Below are 18,361 nucleotides of genomic sequence, written 5' to 3' on the forward strand. Positions count from 1 at the left end.
CAGGGCCCTAGACGTTCTTTAAGGATTAATTAACTGCAACAAATAAAAGCAATTCAATAAGATAACAGTAGGTTATTATTGGGAATTCTAAATCACTTTTCGCTCCATTGACCTCACGGCGCCGCCGCGCGCCGTTCGATCAACAGAGCTCCAAGCGATTTAAAATTCCCAATAATTATTTTGATACATACCTATATCACTTCATACAGAAAACCAATATATTTATAATTCCAGTCAATGATTCGATCGCAAATACCTTCCAGATCTACTTACTATACTTTGACATAACCTGAGCCGATTGCTCCATCCTTGCTAGAGCGTTGAGGTAAATAGATATGTCGAGGCTATTCCGACTGTTCCGTATCTACACTGATGGCGATCACTTACAATTTTTAACGGGCAATCTGATTCGACAGTCTAGCAATTGAAAATCTACACACCTGTGTTTATTTTGAATTTTTTATTTTGATGTTTCGTTCTGGAATCATTTTTAACCTTTATACGTAGGTCAGCAGCCCTCGAAGAATTCATTTTACTACAGACTTTATTACATGACAGACGGCTCCGGAGTACACATGTGTGATGAAATTTATTAAACAGAAACATTCGTTGAACCTACTTAAGTTGCCGCGGAGCGAGGGACTCTTTTTAAAAAGCAAAAATTGAATTTTGAATTTAAACTTTTAATGCGTACTTTACAGTGGTCAACTTAAGACTAAACTTATGAGCTAGTTCTATGATCTAAGAAAGCTATGCAAACAACAATACCTCCCGGTAGTTCGGGCTTATCTATAGCTGAATGCGCAGGACGGATGTTGTTCGTCTGCGCCGGAGGTCTGGGAATGCGCTTCATACAATACTTAGAAAGCTTACGTCGGGACTCTTACAGTACCCGCGGTAGGTCCGGAATACATAACTCCTCCCTCCATAAGATTGGAATTATCGGAGGGGTGGTTTTCAGCCCTTTGATGATTCCGATCTGATAATATGAAATTCTTAAAACGTTTAAATGAATATATGAAAATACTTAAAATTATGATTACATAGAGAAGTAGAGTCCCTATACTAATGTTTCTTGCGTTCACTACACTTCCATATGTGCTCACTTCACTGACTAATTCACTTTCACTATTTTTCAGGACATGGGACAGGCTTTGCAGGGTCTGTAAATCTATTTCATCCAGGTTAAGTGGTTTCTTCGAGACGACTGGCTTTGACGTTGACAGTGATGGTAGATCAATTATTGGAAGTTTCTCGTATAAAACGTTGCCCGCCTTCGATCGGTGTTGTTTCAGAGTTACATTTTGGATTGTTATTTCGCAGGCGTCTTCAATGGTAAGTATATAGGTTCCTTCTACATATGTTCTAGTGACATCCTCTCCACATTGTGACGTCATTAGGGTAGCGGTTTTGCAGTAGAATATCCAACGATTTGACTCTATTGGCTGTAACTTGAATTTTGTTATATCCACGTGAATAGGGGAACACATGGTGGTATTAATGACGAACTTCAGTAGATCGGTGATGCAGGCATCTTCCATGGTCGCCGGAACAATGGAGTCTTCATGACACATGAAGATGCTTCTTTCTATTTCCAGGCAAGAGTGGGAGAGCGACAGAGCTTTCGACTGATTCACAATAAGGTAAGGATATTTAGGAATTATTAGGGTAGTTAGATTTAGGTTATCTGTTACAGGTAATGACAAGACTCGATAATAATGATAACTCTCGGATCTGACTAACGGAACTTCAATAATAAAGGTAATCTGATTTTCTTTAGAAAACGCTTTTAACTCTACACATTGTTCAATTCTTATCAAATTATTTAATTCTACGGGATAAACCAATTTATCAGTTAATTCTATTTTCCTAAGTACAGTCATAAATTCATCGGTATCAATAATCGATTGATGTAAAGTTCCTACCTTACTAAATGCAACGGCAGTTTCAATTTCGTCCAGCTTTATGTAGAGCATTTGGAAGTTATGTAAGAAGAGACTATAGACATGGATAACTTTATTTATACTTTGGCTTGTTTGGATTGATTCATTTAGTAGTATTTTCAAATCGTGTATTTCTTTATCGAGCTGGATAAAATTGTTCTTCGTAGCATTTGTTACATTTGCAACAGATCCCATAATTTCGGTTATCAAGGCGATTTTCATAGAGACACTATGTTGTTGTTGTTGTAATTTACTGATCTGACTATCGTACCTTATTGCGTCTTCGTTGTCTAAGTTCCCCGTTAAAACTTTAATTAGTGAACCTATTGGGTTTAACAGTCCTCGTTTTTGTCTGACAGAAGGAATAAGTTGTCTAAACTTTTGTATGGTTATGTTCTTTATATGTTCAGTTTGCACTTTAATATCAGTGCATTCGGAGGTAATGTTTTGTTTAAAGTAATGTAGCACATGTTCATTTAGATCCGCAAGTCGATTAACATTGAGCTCTAAATCTTCATATACAAGGTTTAAATCTAATGTCTTAAAAATTAACCATTTGTCGTAGGTAATAATGGCGCGTCCCTTTCTCACAGGAAGTATTCCAGGGTTCCGTTCAATCTTCTGCAGTTGAAGGGCCTGGCTCTGGCTCTGGATGCTCATTACCAGCAGCATGGTCGCGAACCTGTGGGGGCCGTCGAATATCCTTAATAGTTACCTTAGTTTCGCGGTTCCTTACATGGATGGGTACAGTGTTCCTAACTATATTTCCAGATACTATTGCCCTTTCAAAACGTGGTTTGTCTTTGCTACGTCTAGTGTTCACTCCTTTGATGTAAACTGTCTCTCCTTCGTCTAAGTTAATGTTTTTCTCACCTCCTCGCTTTTCCCTAATATTTTCCTTGTGGTCTATCATTTTCTCTGTTAGGTATTTATATAAGAATTTTGTTCGGTTCGCATGATCGTTGATTAGTTTTTGGGTGTAATGTTTATTAAAGTCTACATCAAACGCGTTTGAGGAATCCGTGTGTCCTAATACTACTTCGAATGGGGTTAATCCAGTAGTAGAGTGTATTGTATGGTTGTATGCCATGATAGCATATGTCATGACGGAAGCTGCGTCGGTAAGTTTTCGCTCATACTTTGCGATACGATAGATTTCTAAAATGGTAGAGTGAAACCTCTCTACTATTCCCATGGAATTTGGGTTGTGCGGAGTTCCGATATGAAGGTTTATTTTGTAGAAACATAAGGTTTCTTTCAAAAGGGTATTGTTAAACTCTGTGCCGGGGTCTACATTTATAATTCTAGGGGTACCGTAATAAGAAAAGTACGAAATTAATGCGCGTACTATTTCAGGGGTGTTTTTGCTTGGGATAGGGATAGCTTGTCCCAGTTTGCTGAAAGCATCTACTATCGTGAGGAAGTATTGTCCTTCTATAGAGAATACATCCATAAAAAGTTCTTGAAACGGTTTATTCTGAGTTTGCGTTAACTGTAATTCCGGTTTGAAGGGTTTCCGATCGTATTTAAGTTTTTTGCATGTTTCACAGGAATTGATAATAGCGGTTACTGTAATGTCCATATTGTTCCAATAATAGACACGTTTTAATTTCATTAAAGTTTCTTTTATACCACGATGACATGTAGAGCCCTCATGATATTTCAGCACTATCTGTCTCTGTTCTTCTTCATTTTCAACGGTTATTACTCTTTTGGTACATTCCATGAGATGTACAGCGCCCTTCTTGAATAGGGATATAAATGCCTGTACAAACTGTTTGCGATGAATTTCACTCTCGAAGTAAATGAATTGTTTTATTTTGGGTCTTACATAACCTTTCAGGAATTCTTTTACTAGATCCGGTCTATTTAAAGGTAAGGTTACTTCAATTATTCTTTGCTTTGAATTGGACAAATTATTAATTGATGTTTCATTTCTGTTCCAGGTATAAACCAGTATTTGATTGGGTTTGCTGTCGATTGCTTCGTTCAAGATGGGGATTCCATTAGTATCAATATCGCGTGCGGAATGGATTGTATCGGTGTTACTATTAGTGTTTTCAGGGATTGTAATGGTACTTTCCGATGGTGAGACGATTGGGAATTGGGACTCCAATTCGTTGTGTCCCGCCCTTGGGGTCTCGCTTCCATCGTCCGATGAGAGTTCTATTACATCATCTGTGTTTACTTGCTCATTACGTCGATTTTGGGGTCGGCTTCCTAGTCTGACTACTTCGTTTACCACGTCATCCAAGTAGGATCTGAGTCTATGCTCACTTTCGTCAACATTGACTCGCATGGATTCCGAATCGTTACCTACTGCATTTACCCTTATTCTGGATAATGCATCAGCATTGTTATTTTGTTTTCCTGTTTTATATACGACATCGTAGTCAAACTCTGCCAAACGTAGCTTCCAACGAGTTAATTTACTATTGGTTTCTTTCATGGACTTTAACCATGTTAGTGGGCGATGATCTGTATATATGGTGAACTTATTCCCATATAGGTATGGGCGGAAGTATTTAGTAGCCCACACAATGGCAAGAAGTTCCTTTTCAGTTGTGCTATATCGGGTTTCTGCATCGTTTAAAGTACGGCTAGCGTATGCGATTGGTTTATCTGAACCGATTGGTCCTTGAGATAGAACTGCACCTATCGCATAGTCTGAGGCATCAGTGGTAAGTACAAAGGGTTTTGTGAAATCCGGAAATTGTAGCAAAGGGGCATTTACCAAAAGCTCCTTACACTTTTCAAATGCGTTGATGTATTCTTGATTGATCTGAATCCGATTTCTTTTCTTTAAACAGTTAGTGAGTGGGCGTGTTAATTTGGAAAAATCTTTTATAAACTTTCGATAATATCCGACTAAACCAAGAAAGCTTTTAATTTCCGTAGTTGTTTTTGGCAAAGGGAATTTCAAAACGGCTTTAATTTTGTCATCGTTTGGTTTCAAACCTTCCTTAGTTATTACATGGCCTAAATAGAGTACTTCTTTACGAAGAAACTCGCATTTATCAAGTGTGACTTTAAGATTTGTTGCTCTTAATCTTTCAAATACCTTTTTTAGCTTTTCTAGGTGTTCTTGTAGGCTGGATGAATAGACGATTATATCGTCGAGATACACCAAGCAATGTAGTCCTTGCAAACCGCGGAGGACATTGTCCATTGCTCGCTGGAACGTCGCGGGTGCGGTTTTAAGACCGAAAGGCATTCGGGTAAATTCGAAATGACCGGCTTGCGTAGAGAACGCGGTTTTGTGTCGATCCTTCTCGGCTACTTCTATTTGGTGGTATCCACTCGCTAGGTCGATGGTACTGAAGTATGTAGATTTGCCTAGTTTGTCAAATAAGTCGTTGATGTTTGGAAGTGGATACTTATCGTCGACTGTGATGTCGTTGAGGCGACGGTAATCAATTACCATACGGAATTTGGTTTTTCCAGAAGCGTCTTGTTTTTTGGGGACCAAATGCACTGGCGCACTCCATGGAGAGTGCGACTCTCGAATAACGTTATCTTTCAATTACTTTTCAACCTGATTTTGAATTTCAAAATTTTGTGCAGGTGGGTGACGATAAGGTCTGATATAAATTGGATCTTCATTTGTCGTGCGAATTTCGTGTTTTACTTGATTTGTAAAGGTTAACGGAATGTCTTCACTGTAGAATATATCTCGAAACTCATAGCATAATTTTGATATTTTGTCTCTCTCTTCTTGGTTCATATGGTCCAGTCTTAGTCTCTGTAAATTTTGTTTCAATAGGTCGTCAACGTCGTAACTATGATCGGTAAAATTTACTATGATCTCGTTCTCTTGGAATGGTGTTACAGGCAGAGGTTTATTAAACGTCACTGCTATGGTGTCGTCAGTAGCGTTTTGTATAACTGACGTAGCCATAAAGTCTACACAGTTTACTATTGCGGTTGGCATGCGGACACCTTTGGTGAACTCTATAAAGTCCAAAATTGCATATCCGTTTTGTAGATCAGTTGGGATGCGAACCCTAGTTTCGGTACGAGGTCCTAAAATCAACTCGTGTGGTGCTTCGTATAGTATGGGTATTTCGGTGTCACGGGTTCGCAGTACTTGGTGTTTCATATCTATGGATGCGTCCAGTTTTTTCAATAAGTCTGAGCCGATTAGACCGTCATAGCGACTATCAACATCGTAGACATAAAATTTTTGTTGTAACTTGCTTTTAAATGTCTTTAAAAGGGGAATTTGTATTACTTCATTATGGCAACTACGGGCATGTGTGCTGATAACCTCGAATGGTTCCAGAATTTTGAATTTTGCAAAAAATTCGTTTGCCTTTTTGGGACTTATGAAAGACCTAGAGCTTCCGGTATCGATCATAAATGTAGCGTTAATTTCAGGTACTCTAATATGGGGTAATTTCAATGCGTTTACGCAATTTATTCGGATTATTTGAGACGGGGTTTTGTTGAGGCCTTTAATTGAAAATTTTCAGCTGGCAAGTCCATTGGAGTCAATTCACTTCCCTCAGCTTGTTGCTCAGATTCAGGGGGAGGAACGCCCTCGCAGTTCTCGGAAAAATCATCTTGCGCGGTGAAATAGTTTTCCTCATAGTTGTAATCGTATGGGACAAAGCAATCATCGGTATAGTAGATATTATTATATTCGTCAGGGGAGTCGATCATGAATTGCGCTGTAGCAGTCCGCATTGACACGTCAGGCTCGGGTAATGCACATGCATGCGGTTTCTGAGGTTCGGCTTTAGGCATAATTTGATACAAAGGTCGTGTTTGTTGCGGGTTATTAAAGTTTTGTCTATACCACGGATGATTCATTGGGAAATTAAATCGTGCGTTTTGGTTTGGGATTCCAAATTTGAAATTTTGTTGGTTAGGGATACCGAATTTAAAGTTTTGGTTATTAGGTAATCCGAATTTGAAATTATTTTGGTTGGGGATACCGAATCTAAATCCTTGATTTTGGTTCGGGGGTCGATATCCAAACTGAGGTTTTGGTGTGAATCCGAATTTATTAGGTTGGAATTGTTGTATGAAAGGATTACGGGACTGTTGTGGAAACGGTCCAAATCCAGCACCGGATGGAATGAATCTGAAATTTTGAGCTGTTCTCGTAAATGGTGTTTGTGAAACTTGTGCAGATTGAGTTTTGTTCTTATTTTTCGCGTCGTATTGAAATTGGAAATTTACTTCTTCCGTAACTACGCTTAAGGCGTTCTCGAGCGTGTTAGAACCCTTAAGTCGCACCGTCCTAATGAGGTTCTCGGGCAGATTATACATGAACACATTAAGGCAAGTGTTATTGTAAATTATCATTTTCGCGGCCTTAACGCCTTCATCCTGTAATAGATTCACTTTTGCAAACAGAGTGCTTCGCACTTGTTGGATTCGACAACAAAAATCGTGATACGATTCGCCAGATTTAATTTTCATTGATTCCAATTCGATAGCTATACATTCTTCCGACCTTGGGTCACCGAAATGTAGGATTAATAAATCTTTTAAGGAAGACCAAGTGTTCACATCTTGTCTTTCGCTTAGTAAATGTGCTGCTTTGTCTATTAGTCTGCTTGAAATAGCATGAAATACATACTGCGTTTGGTGTGGATTGTCCTGTTGCTGGGCATATGCCGATAATACATACTCAGCTTTATTAATGAATAAATTCAGCAACTGTGGTTCGCCACTGAATTTTGGAATAAGGCTTAGCATTTCGTTTGGAACAAGAGAAATTTGTTGCGTCATTTTTATCTACTTAAAATATAACACAAGACACAAAATACAATAGAAACACAATAAAAATACACAAGTAATACACAAGCAAAATAAGACAATAATATAAATCACTTTCAATTATTTCTTTTCAATTATATTTTATTATTTTTTCTTTAGAAAATCAGATCACTTAACTACTTTATGCTAATTATCTAAAACATTCGGCGATTGTGACCAAATGTCAGATCCTATCTAAACTATGCTAGCTGTCTAAAACATTCGGCAATTTATGTCCGATTGTCAGACCCTACCTAAATGAGTCTCACAATTAGCTGGAATAGAAAGGGATAAGACAGGATAGTGAAAAAGTCTACTCACAGACCGCTCGATCCCATTTCCTCCTACTAGAGTTGTGCGTTGCCACCGAGAGAGTACTCGTCCTTTGTCTCACGCCGCTTGTCCAAAAGTTATTTATTTGGTTCGTAGAATATCCACCGTACTGTAACCCGTGATAACCGAGTTGCAGGTCTTCTGGGTACAGCTTCTTCCAATAGCGGATATCCTACCGGCTGCGCCACTTAAGTTGCCGCGGAGCGAGGGACTCTTTTTAAAAAGCAAAAATTGAATTTTGAATTTAAACTTTTAATGCGTACTTTACAGTGGTCAACTTAAGACTAAACTTATGAGCTAGTTCTATGATCTAAGAAAGCTATGCAAACAACAATACCTCCCGGTAGTTCGGGCTTATCTATAGCTGAATGCGCAGGACGGATGTTGTTCGTCTGCGCCGGAGGTCTGGGAATGCGCTTCATACAATACTTAGAAAGCTTACGTCGGGACTCTTACAGTACCCGCGGTAGGTCCGGAATACATAACTACCTAAATAATATTTGTCCTCTTACGAATGGGACTAAAGTTCACCGTCACGGTAAACTATTACCAAATTCAATTCGATGCATAGTTTGCGGTCCGTCAAATTGTGGAAAAACAAATTTAGTGATAGGTCTTTTATTACATGAAGACGGTGTGCGTTTTGATAACTTATATATTTATTCAAAATCTCTTTATCAACCAAAATATACCTGGTCTTCTTAAAAAAGGTATTACAATTGGTACCAAATGTAACACTTGAAAACTATGCTGAAAGTGAAGAAATTTTGAGTCCTCACCATGCTAAGCCCAATTCCATAATCATTTTTGATGACGTAGCCTGCGAAAATCAAAACAACATTCGAGATTACTTTTCTATGGGTAGACATAAAAATATAGATTGCTTTTACTTAAATCAAACATATACTAAAATCCCAAAGCAACTAATTAGAGACAATACGAATCTGATTGTGCTGTTTAAACAAGATGACATAAATTTAAGACATGTTTATGATGAACACGTCGGATGTGATATGTCCTGGTTACAATTTCGTGAAATGTGTTCTAACGTATGGAAAAAGCAATACAGTTATGTTGTGATTAATAAAGACTGTGAAAAGAATGACGGGTGTTATAGGATGAAATTTGATACATTTATTGTCCTCGATTGAATTGGTATATTAAATACATCATTGGATTTTGGCTTTCATTTGCATACTAAACAGCACCGAAGTCAATCCCAAATGGAAAAAGACCTTAAACAACGAATCATAAAATCTGCATCTGCAGTGAAGAAAAAAGTGAAGATGATGAGGAATATTAAAAATAATAATGAAAAAATTTTAGAAACTATTTTCGAACCAATATCCAAACCATTGAAGGAAATCGCAGCTAAGCCTGCGAAAGACCATATAAACGATTTTGAAAATAGTTTTAAAACTGAAAAAGAAGAATCAGTCGAAAGCGATAGTAGTTACGATTGTTCGAGCGAAGATGATTTAAATGAAGCTACTCCTAAGCCCCCACTCCTAAGTACTCCAGTCAACGACTCATACGGCAGTAATAGTTTTAGTAATGAATCATTCAAAACATTGGAGTCGGATTCAAGTCCACTTAAAAATGTATCATCGTGGTCTTTATCATCTGATGTTATACAAGATGTTCCTTTTGGATTAAGATATGATCGTGGAAAGCTTATGATGGGTATTACACGAGTGTCAGATGAAGAAGATGGTCTACATATTGGTAATCTTAATTTCGAAAAAACTCCAGGTTTTATGGAATTATTAACAAAAAAGACACCTAATCTGTCATTAGTTACAGAACAGGATAAACAAGCGTATAAGGTTGCGTTGCTTGAAACCAACGCACATCGTAGAGACTATGATCAAAAGAAACCAATAAAGAGCAATAAGGGTTTAAAGTATTTACGTATTATAAAACCCCTGTTCAGACATTCAAAAGAAAGAGATTTTTCAAGTACCGAAAATCTTACACAAGGAAAAGGTCTTCCCCTGTTAAAGAAAGTAAATCAAAATACAGATTTCGTTTATTGGGATGATCCTAACGAATTGGTAGAAAGGTTAAAATTGCTTGTTGCATCCCGTGACGCTGGCAACACTGGGTTGGATAATGAAATTATTTCAATTATAGAAGAATTGCGTGAAGCTAATATTATTAAATAAAATAAGATATAATGACAAAATTTGTACAGTTGACTTCTATTTGTGCATTTGTTAACACAAAAAAATGAACATAGATAAATTTGGTCATCACGTACATAAACGTTTACGTCTATCAGATTATTTCGAAGCATTAAATGATACTTTAGTGAAATCAGATACAGGAGACTTTGATTTAAAGCTCACACGCTTACGAGGACTACCTTCTCCGTCATTTAATGATGAAGCAGTTAATAAACAATACATTGAAACGAAACTGAAACAAATATATTCTACCAAAGAATTTGAACAGAAAGTTAAAAGTGAAATAGACTCTTATTTAAAACAGTTTAAAGAACAATTATATGTAGCTTTGTCAGCTAGCTATTATAATAAGCCTGAAATCGATAAAATAATTGCAACTATATCAAACAAAAATACCTCTAAAAAAGCAGCATGAGTAAACAGAGTATCGTGGAAGAACTACATAAACCTGCGAGACGGAATTTTCCTCGTCGACCAACAGTTATTAAAGGAATCGATGATTTATGGCAAGCAGACCTTATTGACATGCAAAAATTTTCTCATTATAATAGTGGTTTTAAGTACATACTGGTTGTAATTGATACTTTTTCTAAGTTTTCTTGGGCTATACCATTAAAATCAAAAGCAAAAAATATGATTGTGCAAGCTATGCTAAATATTTTAGATAGTTCTGCACGCACTCCTTCTTTTTTACAAACAGATCAAGGAAAGGAGTTTTTTAACGCTTCTTTCCAAAATTTGATGAAGCAGTATGGTATTAAACATTATTCAACATTTTCTACAAAAAAGGCCTCAATAGTGGAGCGATTGATCAGAACGTTAAAAAGTAAACTGTATAAATATTTTAGCTTAGAAGGCAAATATAAATGGGTGCCGAAAATTTTAGATTTAGCTGTTACATCGTATAACAATAGTGTGCATCGTACTACTAAATTTAAACCGATAGATGTAAATAAGGAAAATGAACACATTATAAAAGAAAACATCCTCAGTTCACAAGTTAAAAGAAAAAAAACAAAAGCAAAATACCAAATTGGTGACCAAGTACGCATTAGCAAGCACAAAAGTGACTTTTATAAAGGGTACACACCGAACTGGTCTACAGAAATATTTAATATAGTGAAAGTTAACAACACTAATCCCATAACCTATCATTTACAAGACAAAAATAAAGAAAATATTCTTGGTTCATTTTACGAATATGAATTACAAAAAACAAAATTTCCAGATGTGTACTTGATTGAAAAGGTTATTAAAAGAAAAGGTAATAAACTTTTTGTAAAATGGTTGGGATTAAATAAAAATGAGAATAGCTGGATTAGCATAAATGATTTGAAATAGGATGTATAAAAGAAAGATAACCGTTATATTGTCTCATTAAATTTCTATCAATGAAAGGAAGTGGTCTTCTAAATAACATAATAAGTAATTTGCCAGTCGAGTTACATTTACCAGGTTATCAATTCTGCGGCCCAGGAACAAAACTAAAGAAAAGATTATTGAGAGGCGATAGAGGAATAAATAAGTTAGATGAAGCTTGCATGCATCACGACATAGCTTACACTAACAAGAATTTAGATATTAGACATAAAGCAGATTTTGAACTAATGAAAATTGCGCGTCAAAGATTGAGATCGAAGGATGCAGGAAAGGGTGAGAAAATGGCTTCATGGTTAGTAAAGAATGCTATGAAGGCCAAATTAAAAGCCGGTGCTGGTATTAATGCATTTAAGAATGGCGTTAGTAAAATACGTACACATTTGAAAAAAATAAAATGCAAGGACAACAAAACGGCAATAAAGATTGCTTACCTAGCAGCAAAAAAGATCTTCAACAAGAAAAAAGGAGTACATTTACCGCGCTTAATTCCCATTCCAAAAAAGACTGGTGGAATATTACCATTGATACCTATATTTGCTGGATTATCAGCACTTGGCACTCTAGCTGGTGGTGCGGCTGGTATTGCTAAAGCAGTAAACGATTACAAATCAGCACAACAAAATCTTAAAGAATCTGAACGACACAATAAGATGATGGAATCTATTGCTATTGGAAAAGGGCTTTATGTAAAACCCTACAAGAAAGGGAGTGGATTATATCTAACCCATCCAAAAAACTGAAAAAGCGGCTACCCACACGAGCTCTAACCAATATCGACATATTAGAACATACTCAAAACTTGCCTTATTTTCGTGGTGTTTTTATGAGAGATAGTCTGCCAAGAAAGCCCAGAAAAATTGAATGCGCTGTTTTGAACCTAGATAGTTCTAAAAATTCTGGTACTCATTGGGTAGCTTACGCTAAAGTAAATAATTACTGCCAATATTTTGATAGTTTCGGTAACCTGAAACCTCCTCTAGAGCTAATTCACTACTTGAAGGACACTTTGATTAATTATAATTACTGTCAATTTCAAACATTCGGTACCACCAATTGTGGTCACTTATGTATTAAATTCTTAAAAAACTTTTGGAAAGAGTATAAAATAAAATGATACACAACACGTATTAGTATTCATTTCAACAATGGCTTTCACTCTGTCTATAACTGGATGCGAATCTACGTTGACGACATATTATTCACCAGCTCTGGATTTGAAGGGAGAATATGAGTGTGCATTGTTATATTTTTCGACATTTAATTCAATACCTAACATCGATTCAGAAAATAATATGTTCTTTTACGGAGAAAATGGAATTCTTCAACTACCGGAGGGTTCGTATGAACTCCAAGATATATTTGATTATTTAAAAAAAAACGTTAAAGATTGTGTATTAAGATTATCATCTAATAATAACACATTGAAAACTAAACTTTATAGTTCAAAAGACATACACTTTGAAAAGGACAATTCGTTTGGTGACCTATTTGGTTTTAGTAAAGAAATATTAAAATCAGAAACCTTACATGAGTCGCACTTTCCAGTTAATATTATAGCTACAACTATTGTGCGAATAGAGTGTGATATTGTTAGTGGCTCCTTCGTTAATGGAGTACCCAGTCATATAATTTATGAATTTGTGCCTAATGTACCACCAGGCTATCGCATTATAGAAATACCTAAAAACTTAATTTATTTTCCTGTTAATCAAAACTCAGTTAGCCAAATAAATATAAGACTGCTCGACGCAAAAAACAATTTAGTTAATTTACGCGGTGAGGAAATACAGTTGTATTTACATCTCAGGAAAAAATGTTAGTTTACAATAAAACCACGACAACAATTCAAAATACTGTTAGTTTACAAAGCGCTTCCCGAAAAATAACACCTACGAAAAGGCTTAAAAAAATATCTAAAGAAAATAAACAATTTCTTAAATTAATTGGTTTATTAAAATGAATATTTTAAACGTGTTAGAGTCCCCAGTGTCTGATAACAGCATTGAAAGTTTCGAATTTCATTCCTACAAACCATATGTAACAAGTTTCAACAAGAACGATGAAATCCGGATCCCTATTAATCAGCAAGATTTGTATGTGTTGCCTTCCATGAGTACTTTATTCATAGAGGGTAAAGTAAACGTATACAAAAATGATGATAAAGCAACGGTTACAGACATACATTTTATCAATAATGCTATCTTATTTTTGTTCCAAGATATTCGTTACGAATTAAATGGAATAGAAATTGATAAAATTAAAAATGCAGGTATAACAACAACTATGAAATCATATTTGTCTATGAATGAAAATGAATCAAAATCAGCAAAAATATGGGGTTGGTCAATTAATGGTTCTAAGAATATCAATAGTGGAATATTTTCTGTATCTATACCTTTAAATAAAATATTAGGTTTTGCAGAGGATTATAAAAAAATCATAATAAACTGTAAACACGAGTTGGTTTTATTAAGAAGTAATACTAACTTAAATGCTTTACGACTGAGCACTGGAGAAGTAGTAGATGATATTATTATCACCAAAATAGTTTGGCGTGTACCTCACATTAAAGTTTCTGATCGCGAGAGAGTTAACCTACTGAAACATTTAGAGAGAGACCGTTCTATCACCTTAGCTTTTAGAAATTGGGATGTTTATGAGTATCCTTTGCTTCCTAAAACGCAAAAACATACTTGGTCAATCAAAACGTCTTCTCAAATAGAAAAACCACGCTTTATAATAATTGGATTACAAACGAATAGAAAACAAAATGTAAAAAGTTCTATGTCAGAGTTTGACCATTGTAATGTAACTGGTGTTAAAGTGTTCTTGAATCAAATATATTATCCATATGAAAATTTGAATGTAAGTTTTTCTGACAATAAAATATCTTTATTATACGAGTTATATACAAGATTCCAACAGTCGTATTACGGACGACGTGCTGAGCCGTTGTTAAGTCTGAAAGAATTTAAAGATATTGCCCCCCTTTTTGTCATTGACTGCTGTCGACAACAAGAAACTTTAAAAGGCTCAGTAGATGTCAGAGTTGAAATAGAAGCTGACCAAGATATACCTGATCAGACTGCAGCTTATTGTTTAATATTAAACGATTGTATTTTTGAGTACAAACCTTTAAGCAGCATAGTAAAAAAAATATCATGAACACAAATATCATGAACACAAATATCATCTTCGTTGATCTTCAAGGATTTAAAGATATTAATAATAACTTTATTGTGAAGGAGTGTGCAATAGCAACAAAGGCGTCTACTCAAAATTTTTTAGTGAAACCACCTTTTGCATACTCTACTTTGTCAGCTGAAGAAAGAAAACAAGTGAGGTGGTTAGAAAGGTATCGAGGACTATTTTGAAGTGAAGGTTTCGTAGACTATCGTGAATTTCTACGTTTAATACCAGTTTACTTAAAAAATAAAAATGTATTTGTTAAAGGTAGTGAAAAAATTGAGTGGACTAAAAACTTGTGTGTAGATTGTAATATTGTTGACATAGGAGAGGAAGGTTGTCCAAGTTTGATTAAATTGCATGAAAAATACTGTATTATTAAAAACTTAAGATGTGTTCATCATTTAAAACAGTGTGCACTTCAGAACGTTTTATGTTTAAAAAATTGGTATATAGACAATAATGTGTATCTTTTCAAACATTTTTATAACAATAAAGATAAATGTGACTAAGATGATTTGTTTGATTTAATATTAGATATTAAGGTAGGCATGAAATGAAACATCTACTTCTTAATTCATTATTTATTACATATTGATGACAACGTTGTCTATTTTCATAACAACAAATTAATAAAAATATACAGTTTAGTAAATATATCAAACAAAAATACAAAATATTCCTTTAAAAACTGTAAAATATATCATCACTACTCAACTTTTTTGATATTTTGTTAACTATGCTTTCTGTTTGGTCGAAAATGTCATCAACGACGTCTTTGACAACGTACTGCGCACTTAACACAACACTGTCACTATTTGCTGTCTGGGATGATGATAATGCTTCTTCGTTCAAGTCCTGGATGGTTATTTTGATAAGACGAATTCCTTTTCTTAGTTCTTTTCTAATTACAAAAGATTGAAGAGGTTTATTTTTATTCGAGTTTCTTTTAATTTTGAGACAACTGTTTATATTAGGGTTTTCGCCTATCCGTAAAGATTTCATGATAAATTAATAGTAGGTAAATTTCGCAATCCAGAAATCTGCGCAATCACCGGTTATCTGAAACAAAAGAGAAATAAATTAATATCTACTCGTTGCTATTACAAAAACACATCTTTGAACTTAAAACTCACTAACACTTACTATAAGTTAAATAAATAAAATTGATGACACGTTGTAGACCAAGAACGGCTAATTACTCACTAAATAAAAATTATGAATGCTTACCTGATGGTGAGTACGACTGGTGATGAGTCTGTACTATATTGCCTGAACTTTCGTTTCTTGCTGCCACTTCAGCACCCATTTGGTACATAAGCCGAAGTGCCTTGTACAGGATGTTATCATGTTCATTGTGAACCACGTACTGAGCTTTCGAGTTAAGTTTCACGTTTACTTCACTATCTGTCTCTTCCGCACGCAAGATTTCTAGCCTAATTATATATTTAGGGATTTCTGGGCTTATATTTATGATAACCGAAGCTTCTGGCGAAGATAGTTGTTGCTGCCTTCTCGACATGATTAAGTAAATTGAAAATTGGACAGTAGAACTGGTTGATATGAAAGTAGACGACAGAATGAATTAATGATTTTAAAACACAATAAATCTGCTGAGTCTAATTACACTTGCGAAATCCAACTAACAGAGCATAATTTAACGAATAAGCAATAGTATAACTTATTCATTTTGTCATACAGGATTCGCCTTATAGCTCATGTTACAAATAACTGTATCAGTTGGACTGCTATGTAATTAATCTACCTACTTTTAAAATAACATGTCTCGACTTGTCCAAAAAGAAAATGAAACTTGTTTTAACTTGTTTAGTAGAATGGATGGTAATTTAAATAAAACAATAAACATAAGGTACATTAAACACTTTATTAGATTAAACTTACACTAAAATCTTAAGTATAAATCAAAACCTTACTCTAAACACACAAAAATTACAAACATAAACTCTAAACTGTTTCTCACTGGGTATAAACAGAGATTATGGAATTCATTTTATTGTTTCTTTTTGTTTCGATCCTGACATAATAAATACAATATGATTTATATAAACAAGAAACCTTTCGGTGGCACCTAATTTCTTAAATACTACTTACACATAATTACAATTAGGTACATTAAAATGCTTAAAGTAAAATAGACTCATGACCCCACGAGAGAGTAGAGATTTTGTCTTTTAATACAATGCGCTTATCGTCGTTAAAGGACAAAGCTACTTTTTTAAGCGACTGTGTAAATATCTCATGCTTCAGCGATTTAAATATCAGATTTTTCTTCTTTATTAAGCAATTATCTAGTAATACAGTCTTATAATCATCAAAACTAAGTTTTTTGATGACAGCTTTTTTGGTACCTTTAGCTTTTTTTAATTCTGTTGCTTCTGTTTTAATAGAGTAAAGTTTAGATCTTAAACCAACAAATTCAACTATAAGTTGCCCTCCTAATTCGTCTTTAAATAATCCAGGTACTTTTTTATTCTGCTTCATTATACCAAAGATATTGTCGTCTTTATAATTACTTGTATCAAAGTACTGCTGAAAATTTTGTCTTATATCTTGATATACATCTTTTGTTTGTATAGAGTATAAAAAACTGTCTGTATCCGTATAGCAAAGCTTTAAGTGGGAACCGTAAAAAGGTTTAATGACAGAATAGTGAAAATCATACATATGACTTTTTGATATTTCTAATACGGTAAATCCTATGTAAATAGGTTTGTCAAGAGTAATTATTTCAGGTTTCATTTGAATCGCTACCAAATTCTCTGTGAATATAGTGGAACTGTGGTAGTTGGGCCTAGCTATAAGTTGCTCTGCCGTATAACGTTTCTTGGTTTTATTGTGGTTATCAAACCATTGGTTTATTAGCTTCACATTTAACCTTTTTTCGGTGTCTTCTAAAGTTTTCCCGAAAATGCTGTTATTTAGTAGCTTGAAGAAGTCTTGTTCAAATTGCGATTTTGCTTTTTGCCGCAACTTTGTGTTCAGGTCTATGTACTGTCTCAAATAAGGACTCTGTTTAAATTTGATAGCTCTATGAATATGATTTAAATGTAAGCCATGTTTTAAACATGTTTTCAGATGAATGTAATGTATAACATACTTGAACTTGTCATACAAATTTGGTATCAATTTACAAGTTTTTGATCCAGGCGGTGTAAACTTTTGAGGACAAAAAGGTATGTCATTATGAAGATCATGTAAATGGTCAGGGTATACTAAGTCTACCTCTAAAATATAACCAACTTCTGAGTCATCTGGTATATTTAGTATATCTAAACATTCTAGTTTAGGGTTTTCAATTAATTCAAAATCAGAATATGGTAAATGACTACACATAGCATATCCATATAAATTATTACAGTCTATGTAAAGTAAATAGTTATTTGGTGAAGTTGGGTTGTAATTAGATAAGTACTTATTATTAGCTTTAGCGTAACGTGTGGAACACAAGCAAACACCCCCACGGATGCCGCTTTGAATCATCCGAATCATTTCGAGGTCATCGATTAGTTCTAACTTAACTCCTGTTTTGAGTAACATAGCATCAAG

The sequence above is a fragment of the Pectinophora gossypiella genome, chromosome 13 (genome assembly GCF_024362695.1).
Source record: "Pectinophora gossypiella chromosome 13, ilPecGoss1.1, whole genome shotgun sequence".
Lineage (NCBI taxonomy): Eukaryota > Metazoa > Arthropoda > Insecta > Lepidoptera > Gelechiidae > Pectinophora > Pectinophora gossypiella.